At 35.4% G+C, this 18,028-nt stretch overlaps 1 protein-coding gene and 1 long non-coding RNA gene across 2 annotated transcripts in view; one reads left to right on the top strand and one right to left on the bottom strand.

The window, feature by feature from the left end:
- LOC130855842 (uncharacterized) overlaps positions 1–7,969 on the top strand; it is a 56,937-nt gene extending 48,968 nt beyond the window's left edge. The window contains exon 5 of the long non-coding RNA XR_009054382.1: positions 7,852–7,969. This is a non-coding gene — a long non-coding RNA (uncharacterized LOC130855842). The remainder of the gene's footprint in view (positions 1–7,851) is intronic.
- HSF2 (heat shock transcription factor 2) overlaps positions 3,505–18,028 on the bottom strand; it is a 101,942-nt gene continuing 87,418 nt past the window's right edge. Inside the window, exon 15 of the transcript XR_009054381.1 lies at positions 3,505–3,554. The gene's annotated coding sequence lies outside the window, so the exon portion shown is untranslated. The remainder of the gene's footprint in view (positions 3,555–18,028) is intronic.

Genomic DNA, 18,028 nt, shown 5'->3' with positions numbered 1-18,028 from the left:
CCTGGATTCTATTTGCTTTTCCTCTGTTCAGAATTTTTAATCCCATAAATTCTACCAGTGAAAAACTGGTGATTCTCCCAGTATACTTACAACTGATTCTTCTTCCACACAAGCATCGCCTTCTGTATTTAGCATAAGTAGATGAAGCTGTTTATCTGGCTGTCCAAGACCAAGCCAGAATCCTCACCAGTGTCCTCTACCTCTAGTGCACTGCTCTGGTGGCCCTCTGCTGCCCCCTGTTGGTTCTAAGCAATACTTTCTCAGGAACTAGGACAAATGGCTTAAAGCCTCTGAATGAAACCTCCAAATGTTTCAGAAATACCTGTGTAACCAAAGCACACTTGGTGGGTATTCACTTTTAGTAATGTAATAAAATTACAAGTGTTTTTCAGTACTCATAATCCTCACATACAACTAAAGGAAATTTGCCAACCGTAAAAACAGAATACTTATTTTTACCAAGCAGTTTTAGAAATTAACTTCAGCTCAAAGCTTTCTAGTGAAAACCAGTTAAGTTATAGACACAATAAATTTTTCAAGTAGTATAGTGATTCTTTACATTTCTGAGTCATGAACAACTTTGAAATCAGATGAAGACTGTAGAGTCCAGAAGAATGCATATTTGAATACATCCAGCAGGATACTGTGATGTGATTCATTTTCAAGGAGAGGCTTGTTGCCTCAGCTGTGGGAGGTGCTGTCTTCAGCTAGCCTTCAGCTGTCAGCCCCTGCGGGAAGCCTTGGCTTGCCTGTCACCATGCCCCTTCTAGAGTCCTATACTGACAACTGATCAATGCTGGGATACAAATGTCTGGTCATCTTAGCCCACGCAGGCAAGTCTAAAGGGTCATTCTTGGTCCAGAGCTTCCCCATGGAGTCAGCTGAGGCTGCAGTTGGGTCTCTGCCCATTCTTGCTTTCTACTCCTTCCTGCTGCAGGTATTGATCCCAAGGCACAACCCAATTAACATCTTCATGCTAAACCTTATGTCAGAGTCTTCTCGGGGAACTCAACATGTGACAACTATGAACATGACTGCATAAAGTGCTTCCCCCTTCTTGTGGGAATTATTCAAAAGCTACAAGAAGAAGCTTTTATAAGTTCCCAAACCATTTTTGGAGAACTCGGAAACATGTTTAACTTCCATACTCCATTTTACATCAAAACTACCAAAAGCAGATGACATTCATTGAGATCACAAAGGAGGCAGAGAAAAGAAGAATCCCTGGAGAGAAATCTCAAAAGCAGGGGCCCAGTGAAAATAGATCTCAAAAAGCACCAGCAGAAATATACTTCCTGAAAACGGGGGTCATCCTGAAGTCAACAAGTAATATTCCTAGTTTATGATCCTTGGCACAAGGAAGAGCTAGATTGAGTTGCACATCTTTCCTCCTAAGAAGAGGTGGGGCTGTAAAAAGAATTATAAAGAAAAATCATATTTGCAGGAAGCAGCATGACTCTGTGACAGAAGAAGAGAAAGTCTTTGCACTATGAAAACTTGTTAGCCTAAAACTCTACCTTGTCCTCTTCCCCTAAAATGAACTTCTTACAAATAACCAGTCTAAGAAAACCTAACTCATTCAACGATGAGTAATATTTTAAGAGGACAGAGTTGATTTTTTAAAATTCCTTTTTTCTAAAAAAGGTTTTTCCTCTTCGCCCTTCAATTATTAAAAAAAAAAAGTTTGTTGATTCCTTTCACTTCTTTTCCCATGAAGCAGCCAAGGCCAGTGAAACCGGTAGGGCCAAGGAGACTGTTGGGGCTGTTGAAATGGGCAGGGCATAGAAGACAGCTAGCTGGGTCAGTAGTTTGATTACAAACAGGAAGAATGAACAAGTAAGTAAGCTGAGAATAATGGGAACCACATTTCTCACTAATAGAAAAAGGAGTTACAAATATGGAAACGCCCAAGGTCAGAATCAGTCCTATAGTACTGAATTGTAATTGGAGTTGTCACTATGAATGCGTGGTATTTAATATATAGAGGTAGATGTAGAAGTAGATATAAATATTTATGTGTGAATGTAGATGGATGGTAATAGGAAAAATTGAATCAAAATCCAGACATGAAAGACATTCTACAGATTAATGAGCCAACGTTCTTCAAAAAATAAAAGGGTCATGAAAGAAAAGGAAAGACTGAGGATGAATTCCAGAGTGGAGGGTAAAAAGAGACACGACAGCTAAAAGCAACATGTAATCCTTCATTGGATCCTGGGCCAGATTCGTTCTCTCTCTCTCTCTCTTTCTATGATAAAAGATAACATTAGCACAATTGGCAACATTTGAATGTGCTCTATAGATAGTATTGGACCAACTAATTTTCTTTATATTATTCTTATCTTTCCTATAAATTTGAAATTATTTCAACTAAGAAAGTTTTAAAATGTTGCACTTTTAAAAAGCAAAATATACAAGAAAAATACTGTCACAGTGTAGATTAAACCATGATCATTCTTCCCCAAAACTAAAAGCTTACTAAAACAAATCCCTCTAACTAGAAGGCCACGAAGCAGAAAGGGAGCATCAAGTCTCTAACATTCTCAAAGGATTCAAGCACATTCATTGTTAATTCATGGCAAAGAAGACATCAGCAGATGCAGCTGAGTGTTTCAATCCTCAGGCACTCTTCAGTCTGCGAAGGATTTCTGTCACCACCCTTCAGGTCATAAACCTGAACTTCATCTTCTGCTGTAACATTGCCTTTGATGTTTCTGCGGTTAAACTAGCCATGTTTAACCATCTCTGCTCTTCTCTAGCTTTGACTTGGAAACGTATTAACCACTCCTTTGTGACTTAATTTGCTTTTTGTTTGCTATGTGTGCTTCCCTTGAATCCTAATTTTTATTTTCCAGTCACATACTACTGATTTTATCCAGATTCCGAATTATTTCAGAGAATTTCATGTTGTTTTTATTGCTGACACATCTGCCTTTTACCTAGAGAATAATGCTTTAGCATGTGTTTGTTCTGCTATTTTAACCCAAACCCCTCAAATAAATACTTTATGGATGACTATTTTTAAAACAAGATTCCAATTTTCCTTTGGGAAATAATTTCAGTGTATAAATTCTTACTTAGAGCTCTTATTTATATCCCATGTAATAGATTAATCCAGTTTTCCTATTTTGTCTAGTTTTATTCTCAGTAGAAATATAGACCACCTAGTTAGCACGTTCTGAAAAAGGTATGTTTTAACAGTGTTTCCCCAAACATGATCCATGGGACGTGATATATGTTGTTTCATTTTGTTTCAGATGACAGAAAGTCCTGAGGTCATATGAATGTGAGAAACACTGGCTTAATAGGTTTATCACAGGATTTCTCAAAGCCTTTAAAATGTCATGTGTGATGTGAATCTCTAATAGGGAAAGTACCCAACCTGTTTGAAAAACATCTCTTTATTTTGGCTGCCCTTTTATTTCAGGACTCCTTCTTTCAATAGGGCCATATAAAGTCCCTCTTCCTATGAGTGGCTACCTGAAGTTCTGCCACTTACTGACTGGGTAGCCTTGGGCAAGTCGCTTGATTTCTCCAAGCTTCAGATTCCTCATCTGTAAAATAAGAATATTAATAATATTTTCCTTATAGAGTTGTCATGAGGATTGATGAGTTAATGCATGTAAATACTTATAATAATGGCTTTCATACAGTACAGGTTTTAGATTAATATATGATTATTATTGTTATTGCTATGATTGATGATGATGTTAAAAGTGATGTCTAGGAAAAGCAGCTACGTGATTACTTTTACTACCCTGGAATAAATGTCTGTGCCTCTAAATTAAATATAAAACCAAGGAACTAACTTGTAAAATGGACAAAAAATCAACTAAAATATTGTTGGCTTTTACTTTTGAAATGGAATATTGTCCATTAGTGTCAGCTCTTTTAATTTGGTTCTCACGTTTTAAAAGTAAATATGTGTTACAAAAACAAAATCAGAGTTATTAATGGACAAAAAATTTCCTCTAATAATTCAAGCACAGCCTAGATAGAGTATTAAGGAAAAACAGATCTGATTATAATTTAAAACAAATGTCAAAATTGGAAGATTTTAAAGTGCATCTATTGTAGAGTATTCCATTACCTTGCATTGGACAGGACTAAACCTTAACTACTGCAAACAGATGATAGACACAATCTCTCTTAAATTTCAGCCTATTTTATACTCCATATATTTCTCCTCTACCCCAGGACATAACCAATAACCTTATAAAATAAGTCAGGGTTCTTTAATCTTAAATATTCTAACCCAGCTTTCAAGTGTTTTAATGTATAGTTTCAAGATAAAATTTGAATATCTATATAGAATAAAACTCTCATTTGAAACTGGAATTCTAATTCAAAGGTAAATATATATAGAATCAACAATTTATTTTTAGAAGAAATTGTCAACTGTTCTACTTTCTCAGATAAAACATTGATTTTACCTGTATAGAAGCTACCATATTTTTTTGTTTGGCATAAATAATGCCCACACAAATCTCTCAAGCATTATAATGCCTGCTTTTTATGAAGCCTACATTCTGCCTTTAAATACAAAAGAAAGGTCAAGCTGCGAAAGTCAAAAGAATTTATGATTGTTCCCTTACCGGTGCCTACAGAAGAGGGTTTTATTGAGGAAGCAATGAAGAGCTCTTAAAGAATCAAAAATCAATCTATTTGCAACTAACATTGGATGCAGGCATTTTTGGAAAAAGGAGTAAATGCACTAGAAAATTTTTATTTTTACTTGTAAGTAAATACCAATTTAAAAATTGTCTGTGAGTTTTGGGAACAACACATGACAAACAAGATGTACCTGTAATGATGGAATTATTTGCAATCACACTATGGGTGAGGTGTTTTACTTTTTATTCACTTACATAACATTCATAATCATGCTTTATCTGTTCAGTTCAGTTTATTTTTTTGCTTTTCTCTTTAATGACTTGAAAGCATCTTGTGGAGTAAGCAACCATACTTTCTGCAAGACTTGCTTCCTTCTTTATATCTCTTTAATCCCAATTTTCTAAGTCAAGACTGATACCTTCTGAAATGGAGGATGATTTGAATATTGTGAACCTTTAAATTGGCTTGATATTTCTAAAAGCTAAGAGGAAAAGTTTTTAAATATTTCAAGGCTGCAAGGATTTTCTTAGTCAAAATCTGTGGCATCTCACATTGCTGGCTTTCTAAATGTTACAATTTGTGACAACTCAAACTTCTGGCTTTCTCAGTTAAATTCTAAGACAAATCATAGATTCAAGTTTTGTTTCCAAGATAGTCACTTGTTCTACTCACTTCTGTATAGAAGAGGTCAAATGTTTGCAGGTTCCATTCATTAGACAAGTGAAGTTTTGTTGAGATATTTTTATCATAATATACCACACTTATTTTATCATAATATACTACCCTTCCTATCACTAAGGTTGAACAAAACAGAAAATGAAATTTTGCTTTATGAGCTAGAGTTTAATTTAATACTATTTTGTATTGTAAGATAGCAAAACTTGCCACCCCAAAATATCTCTTTGGCATTCAGATTATTTCTAGCTGAAAGTAATCAAGGCCCAAAAAACTCAGGAAGAAACTTTGACCTTCCCCAGTAACTGAAGAATTTAGAGGGCCAGTTCCAAGAACAGAGCTATTACCAGAGATGTCTGCAATGAACATGGGCTAGGTATGGTGGGAAAAACTTAGAGATCAGGGATTCTGGGTCCTATTGTCTCTGTGCGGCCCAGCAAACATTTGTTTACCAAATATTTGCTTTGCCTTCTCCATGTGACTTGCCTTCCTCCCCGTTGAAGTTCCAAACCACTACCCCCAACACCTCTTTTGTCTTTAGCTGAAGAGTATTTAAGGTGAGGGTTTCAGTCATTTTGACAAGTCACTCAATTTTTCTGGGTGTCACCCAAGGGTATATGTTATTAAAATTTTGTTTGGTTTTCTCTGGTTAATCTGTTTCATGTTAATTTAATTCTTAGACCAGCCCCAAGAACCTGGAAGCTAGAGAAAAATTTCGTCCTCTCAACAGCGTTAAAGCCCTTCTTATTTTACTGGAATTGGGGGGGGGGGGAGGATGGGATAGGAAATAGGAAGAAAACTCTAAGAGATTTTCTCAATAGTTAATGTCATAGATTGCTTTTCCCTAAATTTGTTAATATTATAAGATTTAATAGTAGCTATTTATTTAGGACTATCAACGTACTTTTTTTTCATAGAAAATAATAATCAATCTGGAAAAAATAAACATGATTTCCAGATTTTAGTAGCTTTGATCATTTTCCAAGAAAATAATTTTGAAAGACGTCAGAAATTTTTCATCTCCTAAAGAAATATTTTCATTGCAGGATTAAGAAAAGGCAAAAAGGGACCCTAAGTAAGTACTTAGTGTCATCCAAATCCTGCTTCACTTATTTCCCCCTGACATCAAGTTCACTCTTAAATTCACTCATTTATGTGCTTATTGAATGTATATTATATGTAGATGTATGACGAGTACTATCAGAGCATATAAAATAATCTATGGCCTTATGTAATTTATACTCTAGGGGGCATTCAAGTAGGGAAACAGAACTAAAAGGAATAATCAAGTTCATTTCACACCAGCTCTGTAATTCATTAATTCAACAACCATTTACTCAAACACACCTACTATGTAAAGGGCATGTTTTCATTTTGCAAATAAATTGCATAGGTATTGTGCAATTAACTGCTGGGTGTAGTGTTTGGGACATGGTGAAGACTGCACATACTTAAATGTGCAACAATACGCTTCTCCAGAGAAGACCTTGTAAAAACAAACCAGAAGCTTCATTAAAATTTTCAGGTATATACTTTGCAAATGTGTTATTTATTTCTGAATAATATGGAAATATATTCTTAAAAGTTATTTTCCACAGTCAAAAATTATGTAAAGATTAAGGAGAATAAAAAGACTCATTAACCAGGCAGTGACAAACTCTGCAGCTATTGCCCAAATCATAGTACCTGTAGTAGGTTGAATAATGGCCCCTCCAAAGAAGGCCACATCCTAATTTCCAGAACCTGTGAGCATGTTACCTTACAAGGCAAATGGGATTTTTCAGGTATGATTAAGTTTATAATCTGGAAATGGGAAATTAGCCTAGATTTTCCAGTTGGGTCACATAATCACAAGAATCATTATAAAATAAAAGGAGAGGGAGGAGAGGCAGAGAGAGAAATATGACAACACAGCAGAGGTTGAAGTGATAAGGGCTGGAAGCCAAGGAGAGTAGACAACCTCCAGAAGTTAGAATAGGCCCCAAAGCTTCCAGAAAGAATGCAGTCCTACCAAAATCTTTAGCCCAGTGAGACCTATTTTGGACTTCTGACCTTCAAAACTGTGAGATAATAAATTTGTGTTCCTTTACACCACTAAGTTTGTGGTAATTTGTTACAGCAGCCACAGGAAAATAATACAGCACCTTCTCAGAGCATTTACTGTGTGCCAGTATACACGTTAGACACATTATATCTTTTAATCATCGTAAGAGCCCTATAAAGTAAATACTCTAATTTTCTGTTTCACAAATGAGGGAGCCAAGGCAGAACTGTTTAAGCAATTTGCTCAACAGACTGAACTCTTAATCATCATTAGATTTCCTCATGATCAAGCAAGGAAATGTATACATATGAAGCAGGTAGCAATTTTATTATTGAAATGTTTTACCAAAGTGCTCATAGTTTCCTTCGATTTTGTTTTGTACCTTGATGAAAATTCTGTAAGTATGCACTACTATAGATTTGAGTGATTGCTTGAATTTCATCATAAACATAGTGGCTTTTGTTTATTCTTGATGGCTTTATTCCATTTCTAACATTTTCCATTTGTTTCACTTCTAGGAATTCGATGAGATAGCTGCCACTGTCTCTCTTCCTTCTCAGAAATGGACCAAGACCCCCAGCTACCACCACACAGAGATGATAGTTGAACAGCTGAAGGTTAAGTGGTTTATTTAACCAAGGCCACCTGAGGAATGGTAGAGCAGGTAACTGTTTAAAAATAACACAGAAATATTGGAGCAGTGTAATAAAGGTATCGATTTTATGTCACAAAAGCCTAACTAATTTCTTTGTTTAAAACTCAGTCTTCTTCTATGAGTAAAATATCGAAAAATATTCTTTACGTATATATTGGTAAACTCCTGTTTAGGCACCACGTATACCTAATCAAACATTACATAAAACACATGTTTACCTCCTATTTTTCACACACTGATGAAGATAAAGTAGGCAACTGTAAGCATATTAGAATTTTTTTATCACTTATAACTAATTATTATGCAACATAATTTTGATTATTCCTATCAATAAGTATATATTTAACTAGTTTTATTATATCTTTCATTTGGTTGAACAATAAAATGTGTCCTTTTATATTTACTCTTTATAGTAAGTGAATTATAGTATGCAGTCTATTTAGTACTACCTTTTCCTCAAAACAAAGAAAAAAAATTTTAAAGAAATATCATATGATACTCTTTTTCATGTGCCTGCTTTTAATTCCAAAAGGTTTATAGAATAAACAACCAAATTTAGTGCAGTTTTGCTCATGCACAACTGAGGAAAATTTATGTCAGATTTATATTCCTAAATGTCAGAGATATATTTCCCAAGGGGTTAAAAGCAATACACTGTACTCTTAAACTTAACATTAAGATATATGATTCTAGATTATATGAAAGTATACTTACCTTTAAAGTTTCGCTAAAAAGCTGACTTTTCCAGTTATTTATTGCAGGAAGAATGATAGAATTTCTTTCTTGCACTACAGAATGAGAATGTCAGCTAAGATCCGATTGTAATAATTATTATTGATGAGGATGCAAAGGACAGAAATAGCACTACTTGCTGACAGATCATGGGTGGAGCATGGGTTACTGGAAGCAACAAAAATCACTTTTTCATTGAACAGCAAACAGACTTGCTATGGAAATCCCTGAGAAATAAATAGATCCACTCTTAATCTTATTCATACAAATCTATATTTCCTGAGCTGAATTGCTGATTTTTATGGTTATGAACAATTATTTATCAAACTTTTTAAAAACTTTAAATTCTAAATGAATAATTCTTTTATGTTCAGGAATGTGTGTTACTGATCACATATCAGTTACCAATATTTTCTTTTTTTTCTTTGTAAATAATGCATTTACTTATTCATTCAACCATATTGATTGCCTATCAAAGGCCTAAGGTTTTTCTAGCCTGAGGATACAAAAATACCTAAGACACACTCACTGTCTTCAGGAAGCTTAGAATGGTTTGGGAGGGGGCTTCCCTGGTGGCACAGTGGTTAAGAAAAAAGACAGCCTCTTCAGTAAGTGGTGCTGGGAAAATTGGACAGTTATATGTAAAAGAATGAAATTAGAGCACTACCTAATACCATACACAAAAATAAACTCAAAATGGATTAAAGACCTAAACGTAAGGCCAGACCCTATAAAACTCTTAGAGGAAAACATAGGCAGAACACTCTATGACATACATCAAAGCAAGATCCTTTTTGAACCCACCTCCTAGAATAATGGAAATAAAATCAAGAATAAACAAATGGGACCTCATGAAACTTCAAAGCTTTTGCACAGCAAAAGAAACCATAAACAAGACAAGAAGACAACCCTCAGAATGAGAGAAAATATTTGCCAACGAAGCAACTGACAAAGGATTAATCTCAAAAATATACAAGCAGCTCATGCAGCTTAATACCCAAAAAGCATATAACCCAATTCACAAATGGGTGGAAGATCTAAATAGACATTTCTCCAAAGAAGACATGTAGTTGGCTAACAAACACATGAAAAGATGCTCAACATCACTAATCATTAGAGAAATGCAAATCAAAGCCACAATGAGGTATCACCTCACACCAGTCAGAATGGCCATCATCAAAAAATCTAGAAACAATAAGTGCTGGAGAGGATGCAGAGAAAAGGGAACGCTCTTGCACTGTTGGTGGGAATGTAAGTTGGCACAGCCACTATGGAAAACAGTATGGAGGTTCCTTAAAATACAAAAAATGGAACTACCATATGACCCAGCAATCCCACTACTGGGCATATACCCAGAGAAAACCATAATCCAAAAAGAAACATGTAACAATGTTCATCGCAGCACTATTTACAATAGCCAGGTCATGGAAACAACCTACATGCCCATTAACAGATGAATGGATAAAGAAGATGTGGCACATATATACAATGGAATATTTCCCAGCTATAAAAAGGAATGAAATTGAGTTATTTGTAGTGAGGTGGATGGACCTAGATACTGTCATACAGAGCAAAGTAAGCCAGAAAGAGAAAAACAAATACTGTATGATAACACATATATATGGAATCTAAAAAAATGGTACAGATGAACCCACTGACAGGGCAGATGTAGAGAACAGACTTGAGGACACGGGGGGTGGGGGGGGCGAAGGGGAAGCTGGCACGAAATAAGAGTAGCATAGACGTATATACACTACCAAATGTAAAATAGATAGCTAGTAGAAAGTTGCTGCATAACATAGGGAGATCAACTCGATGATAGGTGATGACTTAGAGGGATAGGGAGGGTGGGAGGGAGTCGCAGGAGGGAGGGGATATAGAGACATGTGCATAAATACAGATGATTCACTTTGGTATACCTCAAAAACTGGCACAACAGTGTAAAGCAATTATATTCCAATAAAGAGCTTAAAAAAAATACAGATTTTTTTGCAAGCCAAAAAAAAAAAAAAGAATCTGCCTGCCAATGCAAGGGACACAGGTTTGAGCCCTGGTCCAGGAAGATCCCACATGCTGCGGAGCATCTAAGCCCATGGGCCACAACTACTGAGACTGGGCTCTAGAGCCTGTGAGCTACAACTGTTGAGCCCTCATGCCACAACTACTGAAGCCCGTGAGCCTAGAGCCTGTGCTCTGCGCAAGAGAAGTCAACACAATTAGAAGCCTGCACACTGCAACAAAGAGTAGTCCCTGTTCACTGTAACTAGAGAAAGCCCGTGCACAGCAACAAAGACCCAATACAGCCAATAAATAAATAAATAAATAAATAAATAAATAAATAAATAAATTTATTTTAAAAAACAGAATGGTTTGGGAGGTTAATAAAATACAACAGACAATACAATGGTGTAAATGCACTCATGCAAAAATACATAGGTTACATAGAGAATAGTTAAGTCATCAACATTTAATGTTAGGAATTAGTCAAGGAAAGAAGGGGAGGCTGTCAGGGAAATTCCATAAAGGAGATGCACCTAAGCTGAGTTTTAATGGATGAATTGGTACCAACTAGATACAAGCATTTATGGGGAATGGTGCTGGGAATATTTCATGTGGAAATATATACATCAGCAAAGACAAGAGGATAAGAAAGTTCATGGCATGTTGGGCAAACTCCGAGCAGCATGGGGTGATTGAAACATAAAATGAAATGCAAGTTACAATGGTGGGCTTCCAGTTGCAAGATGGAAGTGGAAGTTGGCATTTTCGCTATTCTATTCCTGGAAATCATCCAATAGAATGAGGAAAAAGAAAACAAAGCTACACAATCTCATTTTTAGCAAAATCAGGGAACAGCTAAACCCTAGATGAAGTTGGAGGAAAGGCTGACATAAATTACTGGAGATGAAATAAGAGTACATTTGGGAGGAAGCATAGAGGGTTTGCTTTGGTTGTAGATCCCCAGTAGAACCAGCAAAATCCACTTCTCAATGGGAAAGAGCACACTTGGAGGTGAAAACCTAAATTCCTTATTTGCAACCATTAAAGCCATTAGTAGACAACATTACATTGCTTCTCTGGACCTAATTTGGGTTTGAAAAGCAGAGGTAGAGTTAACTGAAGCATCATGAAAATAAGTTCATTTAGGAAGGAAGGAATCTATGGTAGTAGAATAAAAGAGAAAACAGAAGAAAATAAAAAGAGAAACTTTTGTGGGATGGTAAGGAACAATTTCCACCAGCTAAGGAGAAATGAAATAAAAATGACACGCTCCCTGCCCCCCCCCCCCCCCCCCGGCCCCGGCAAAAAAAATGCTAGGTCAAAAGGAAAGTTGAAGAAACTGAACAAAATAAAATAGAAATGCAGTTGACCCTTGGACAACACAGGTTTGAACTGTGCAGGGTGACTTATGTGCAGATATGTTTTGATAGTAAATACTAGAATACTACACGTTCCATTGATGGTTGAATCCATGAATGTGGAGGAACTGTACATATGGAAGGCCAATTATAAATTTTACACAGATTAAGCCCTGCGTTGCTCAAGAATCAACTGTAAAGAGTTTAAAAGGATACGAAAGAAGATAATATGTATGAAAGATAGGCAAAAGAGAGTCAATATTTAAATAATTAGTGTTTCTGTAAAAAAGTAATAGAAATAAGCAAATAATTAAAGATACAATTCAAAACAACTTTCCTGAGCAAAAAAAAAAAACAAAAAACCAACCCTTAAATTTGCTCATGAAAGTGTTCCGTGTACTTCAGGGAAACTTGACTCAGAGTATTCAATACTAAGATATACTCTAGTAAAGTTACTGGACTTGAAATTAATAAAATTAATAAAATTGACAGCTAATTTGAGGTGGAACTAGTATTTAAGCCCTGGCAGCCTTACTTCAGGTTTAGCATTTCTCTAAAACATTTCCCTCAACTGCCATTCAACCCAAGGTTTTTCTGTATGGAGTTCCAATGCGAAAAGTCCATCTTTTGGATTCCATTTGTAAGAGCTACTTCTTAAAGCATAATTTTCATGTATTATTATGCTAACAGATTCTGTTAATGTTTTTTTCTCTTTTACTAAAGACTACCATTTGAAACTGCTGTCCAACCATGCCTGGATGAAGCATACTGTAGAAAAAAGAGTACCCTTTTTTATATAGCTGGATGAGTATTGCTGGGAAGGAGAAATGTGCACAGCATTTATATTAATGGTACAGGAAATGTTCTCTCCATGGCAGAGAAACTAGGTGGAGAGAACTCTCAGCCCAATAGCCCCTGATAGGATTTCAGGAACTGCATGATCCCCAGAAAGGCTGAACTCTACTATACAATATAAATAAGAATGGCCAATTGAGGCAGGAAATTACCTTTGAGAGAAGTCAGTGGAAGATGGCTTCTGATTGTCCTATACACTAACTTCCTCTAACACCAAATCTTTAAAGAAGATAGGACTGTTTCTGGAGGAAGAGAGACCTATGAGCAATGTGGCAGAACTCATGGAAGACAGGCCAAGCTATACCAGAAACAAGTTTGGGGAAAACAGTAGAGCAAATGACACAGCTGGATGCTACCAACAGCTAAACCTAGGATTTTTGCAGGTGAGGCAGAATGGGTTCCATATATGAAGACCTTGGTACTAGGAAATACTAGGATGCTTTATGAAGAAATTAAGATCTTACCAGTTATTTATTGGGTTGAGAAAAACTTGGTAGGGAAAGTGTGGAAGTGTGTCCACATTTTTGTTCTAACCTTTTTTGAAATTAAAGCAAATCTTCAAGAGAGTAAAGACTGTGGGGAAAAAAAGGGTACCCAAAGTTCTGGATCACTCAGAAAAAAGAGAACAAGAAGAGATCAGCTTTATGTAAGAATTTGCAGAAGTGTTATATAGGGTAACAGAGAGTACAAGTAGTGGAATGAGGTGTAGAGAGCTGGGTGAGAATCAACAAGCACTGTCTGGAATTATTTGAAATCAGGCTGCTTAAATTGTCAAGGACCTCCTGGGAGCACCCTATCATTACAATTAACTCTTTAGGGGAGAAAGCTAAGGCCATAGAGACTCAGATGATAAATTGGTTAATTAAAACAGTATTATGGAATATTTGGAATGCTTGAAAATCAAACCTGGTGAATTTCATAGTATAAAAATAGCAGTATGATAGCCTAAATAATTATAAGAACTTAATATTTACCCTTCTTTCAAGTCTATCAGATTTGATTTTTATACAAAATAACAATTAGATGAAACAGATTCAATACCTGAAGTAAATGTACAGGCTTAAAACCACTTTATCCTGAAATACCTTGTAATTTATCCAAAGGAAAGTATGTTTTGCTTGTTTATTTATCTTGAACTGGATCACCTGGATAACTGCCTCAATTTTCTCTCTCAGCATTTAGATATGTGTTGTCCAATATGGGAGCTACTGAACTCTTATAATGTTGCTGATCTGAATTGAGATGTGCTGTAAGTTATAATACAAAGCAGATTTAGAAGACTCATGAAAAATAATGTAAAACATCTTATTAATAATTTTTATATTAATGTCATGTTGATAATATTTTGGATATATGGGGTTAAATGTATGGTTAAAATTAATTTCATCTGTTTTTTTTTTCTCCTTAATGTGGCTACTAGAAAATTTTAAATTACAGATGCGCCTTATATTTCTATTGCACAGTACTGATTTAGACATTACCTTCATAACATATTTAATAAGAATTCAAAAATCTGATAAATGTTCAAACAGGAATAGTTGGCTTTTTTCTGTAGCATAATAAATAACATTTTTGGGTAAATGAATGCTTGATTTTAATATTTTAATATATCTTCAATATAGTAACATTATACTTGATCAGTTTCTATGTGAGATCAGTAAAGACTAAACATATTTCAGCTATCTGCCCTTGAGATGCAAAATGTTTTAGAAATGCCATTAGCATTTCTTCAAGTAGTCATTCTCAGTGATTATAAAATAATACATTAAACGTTAGAAACATCTGAATTCTCTACCCACTTCATCATTTACGTTGTGAATACTTGCCTTTTGTCCCTAAATTTATATATGTTTTGCCTGAAATAAATATTCTCTTTTTGTAGTCATCTACTTCACTGGTATAAACATACCTGATTGTCCATGAGAATTACTGGCTTAGATTTGGGAAAAAAAAAAAAAAATCTGTGTGGAAAGGAAGTTGTTCACTTATATTTTTAATATTAAGTTAGGGCTTCCTAGGTGGCACAGTGGTTAAGAATCTGCCTGCCAATGCAGGGGACGGGTTGGATCCCTGCTCTAGGAAGATCCCACATGCCGCAGAGCAACTAAGCCCGTGAGCCACAACTATTGAGCCCATGTGCTGCAACTGTTGAAGCCCATGCACCTAGAGCCTGTGTTCTGCAACAAGAGAAGCCACGGCACCACAATGAAGAGTAGCCCCCACTCACTGCAACTAAGGAAAGGCCGTGCACAGCAAAAAAGACCCAACACAGACAATAAAGTAAATAAATAAATAAATAAATCTATAAAAAAAAATAATATTAAGTTAATAATTTAGGAGAGTGTGTCTTTAACATTATTATTATTATCATTATTTTAAATACCAAAATCACTGACAAAAGCATATTTTTAATCAGGATATGGTCTCTTCCAATTCTAAGTTTATACTGACCCCTATAGGTTATTATGTCCTAATCTATTTCTGGCTTACTTATAGAAAATATGGTGAAATATTTAAACGTGTTTACATTCAGGATTAGAGTAATAAAATACTTTTCATAGGCCTTTTTTCTCCTTATAAATGCAGAATTTTACTGATCTTTTAAGACCGTTTATTTTGAGGGCTGAAGATGTTTTATCCCTCAATAGTTTCAGTGTTGGTTTAGTGAAGACAGGGAAATTAAACAGCATAATCCCTAATTTACAGCGAAATATGACCTGATTATTTTCCTTTAAAAATCGGTTCTATTTTCACACTGTTTCATAGCTATAGTTCATTAAGAAATTAACTTTAAAGTTTATACAGAAATTTGTACAAAAGCAGGAAAACCTTGGGACCAAAGGTAAGTCTGATTTCAATTAACCTTGATGGACGGGCACTAATTCTATGTTAAAAACCTGGCACTTTTAATGTGTGGTGCAGGATACTAAACCATTTCCTTATGATTATGGGTGAGGATTTACAGGAGAGGGTGAAAGGTTCCAGACTGCTGGCTTCTGAGTATAGGCATCTCCAGCAACAAGCAGTGGGGAAGGAATCGTCTGTGGATGACCACTAGACTATATAGAGAAGAGCATGGCAGCAGCAACCAGCCAAGGTAGCAGTGGAAATTGCCCTATAGGTCATCACTGATAACCTGCAACAGGAACTCTGTACACTCCATATGCTTCCTTAAATTGCCTGCACCTACATGAGATACTGAACTAATTTCTTCCCAGTCTATGCTTTGCAGAGATAGTAAGAAAGGGAAAATCTCAACCTCTTAAAAGAAGAGTTTCAACAGTGTTCATTTTCAGGGAGCAGGAACTATAGCAGCTCAGGAGTAAGTGTGGGGTAGCACCAAAAGGTACAGTACCATAAAGTCCAGAATGTCGGTTCCATATTACTCCGTAATTACAAAAACCCTCAGGAAGGAGTAGTGCATGACTACGAGGCATCTGTAACTAATGTGTAAAAAGATCTTTCATTATTCTTGCTTATTCTGGAGAAAAAAAATCAGTCATGGACTATGCTATATAAATTTACTATGAAGCCCGCCTACTCTTGTTTTTCTTAAACTTGTACTTTAATATAATCTGAGAATTAGGGATAATAGGAATGGTCTCCTTACGGATCAGATAGTAATTTCCAGCATATTATAGAGCAAAGATGTGTTTTGATCCTTTTTCTGACTTGAAGCTAGGTATGGATTGCCATAGAAAACATAAAACTATTTTCCTTTACACTGAAGATACTGTTTTATTGCCACATAGGTAAATTCTGAAACCAAAATTATTATTTGTGTAGATATTCTCACAATACTTAATGACTGATAGTCAATAAGTCTAAATTTCAGAGTATCTTATTTAGTTACATTAAGGTAAATTTCATGCCCAGTTCATCCTGGGAATTTACACTGGTCTAAGTTGATTTTTATTCATGTATTATTGAAACTTTTACTATTACCAGGATAACTTTGGTAATCCTGCTTTACATTTTTCTCAGGCTAAAATTATCACAATCATGTTGTACTTAGGAGCTTTGATTCTTTGTTCATCTACATGTGATAATGAACCCAGAATGTTTCCTGAGGAAAATCTTGTCTGCCTATAGTATTCCAGAATTCTCTCAGCCCACTGCTGTGCATGTCTATTCTGACCTGTGTCGTGGTCTTACTCCTGAATTTCCCTGACACTATTAATTTTAAACTCCATTTATTTTAAAGCCAGAGTTTAGACTTTGTCCTTAATTAGCAACATAGAGCATGCTCAGATTCTTGCCAAAGAATGTAACCTTGAGCTCTCTAATGCTCAAAAAGACCTAATCTTTTGATCTAATGATCAAAAAGCTCAGTTATGAAAAATCTGGAGGATTGCCAGAAGGCTATGCTGTCCACATTTTCCTCCATCAGTATTTCTTAAACTATCTTCCACAGAATATTAATTATGATAGATATTAACACGTTTCATGGAAAAGAAAAAAGGGTTTATAAAAGTCAAATGTTTCAAATGTTAACGTGCAATATCAATCACAAGAATATAGTATGCGGTACCACCCAAACTTGTTTGAAATCTTTTGGGGGGTGGATACCTATTAGCATCTCAAAAAATTATTATTATAATATTTTTGGAAATTGCCCACTTGAGATATTCTAAAGTTGATCCCTGAATCAGGTCATATCATAAGAAAACAGCAATCAGCATTTTTTTTTAGCAATTAGCATCTTTTAAAACTCCTAATTTACTTCCTTTTACTCATTTGTGCTTTGGCATTATGACTTTGACTTGTGCTATAAGCAGTAGCCTGGAGAAACTGCTCCTACTGGATTGCTGGTTTGTACTGAAAACATGTTTTGGGTTGTCTTTGAGTACAAATGTAAAAAAGCCATCATTTTAAGTCTTTCATGGATGGCAAGGAGACAATCTGTTAATTATAACTAATAATTAATTCTTTCTTTGCTTTACTATTGGTTTACTACCAATAGTTATACTGTCCCTTAGAGGGGATCACAGTAATTAGGAGTAGGGGATAATTCTGACAGTGAGTGGAGGTTAATGATACTAACAAATCTGTCTCATAAAGCATAATCTCACGTAATAAAGTACTGTCCAATCT

This window comes from Hippopotamus amphibius, chromosome 6, assembly GCF_030028045.1.
Source record: "Hippopotamus amphibius kiboko isolate mHipAmp2 chromosome 6, mHipAmp2.hap2, whole genome shotgun sequence".
In the NCBI taxonomy this organism is placed as follows: Eukaryota; Metazoa; Chordata; class Mammalia; order Artiodactyla; family Hippopotamidae; genus Hippopotamus; species Hippopotamus amphibius.
The sequence above is the reverse complement of the archived record's forward strand: the minus strand, read 5'-3'. Positions and strand labels throughout refer to the sequence as shown.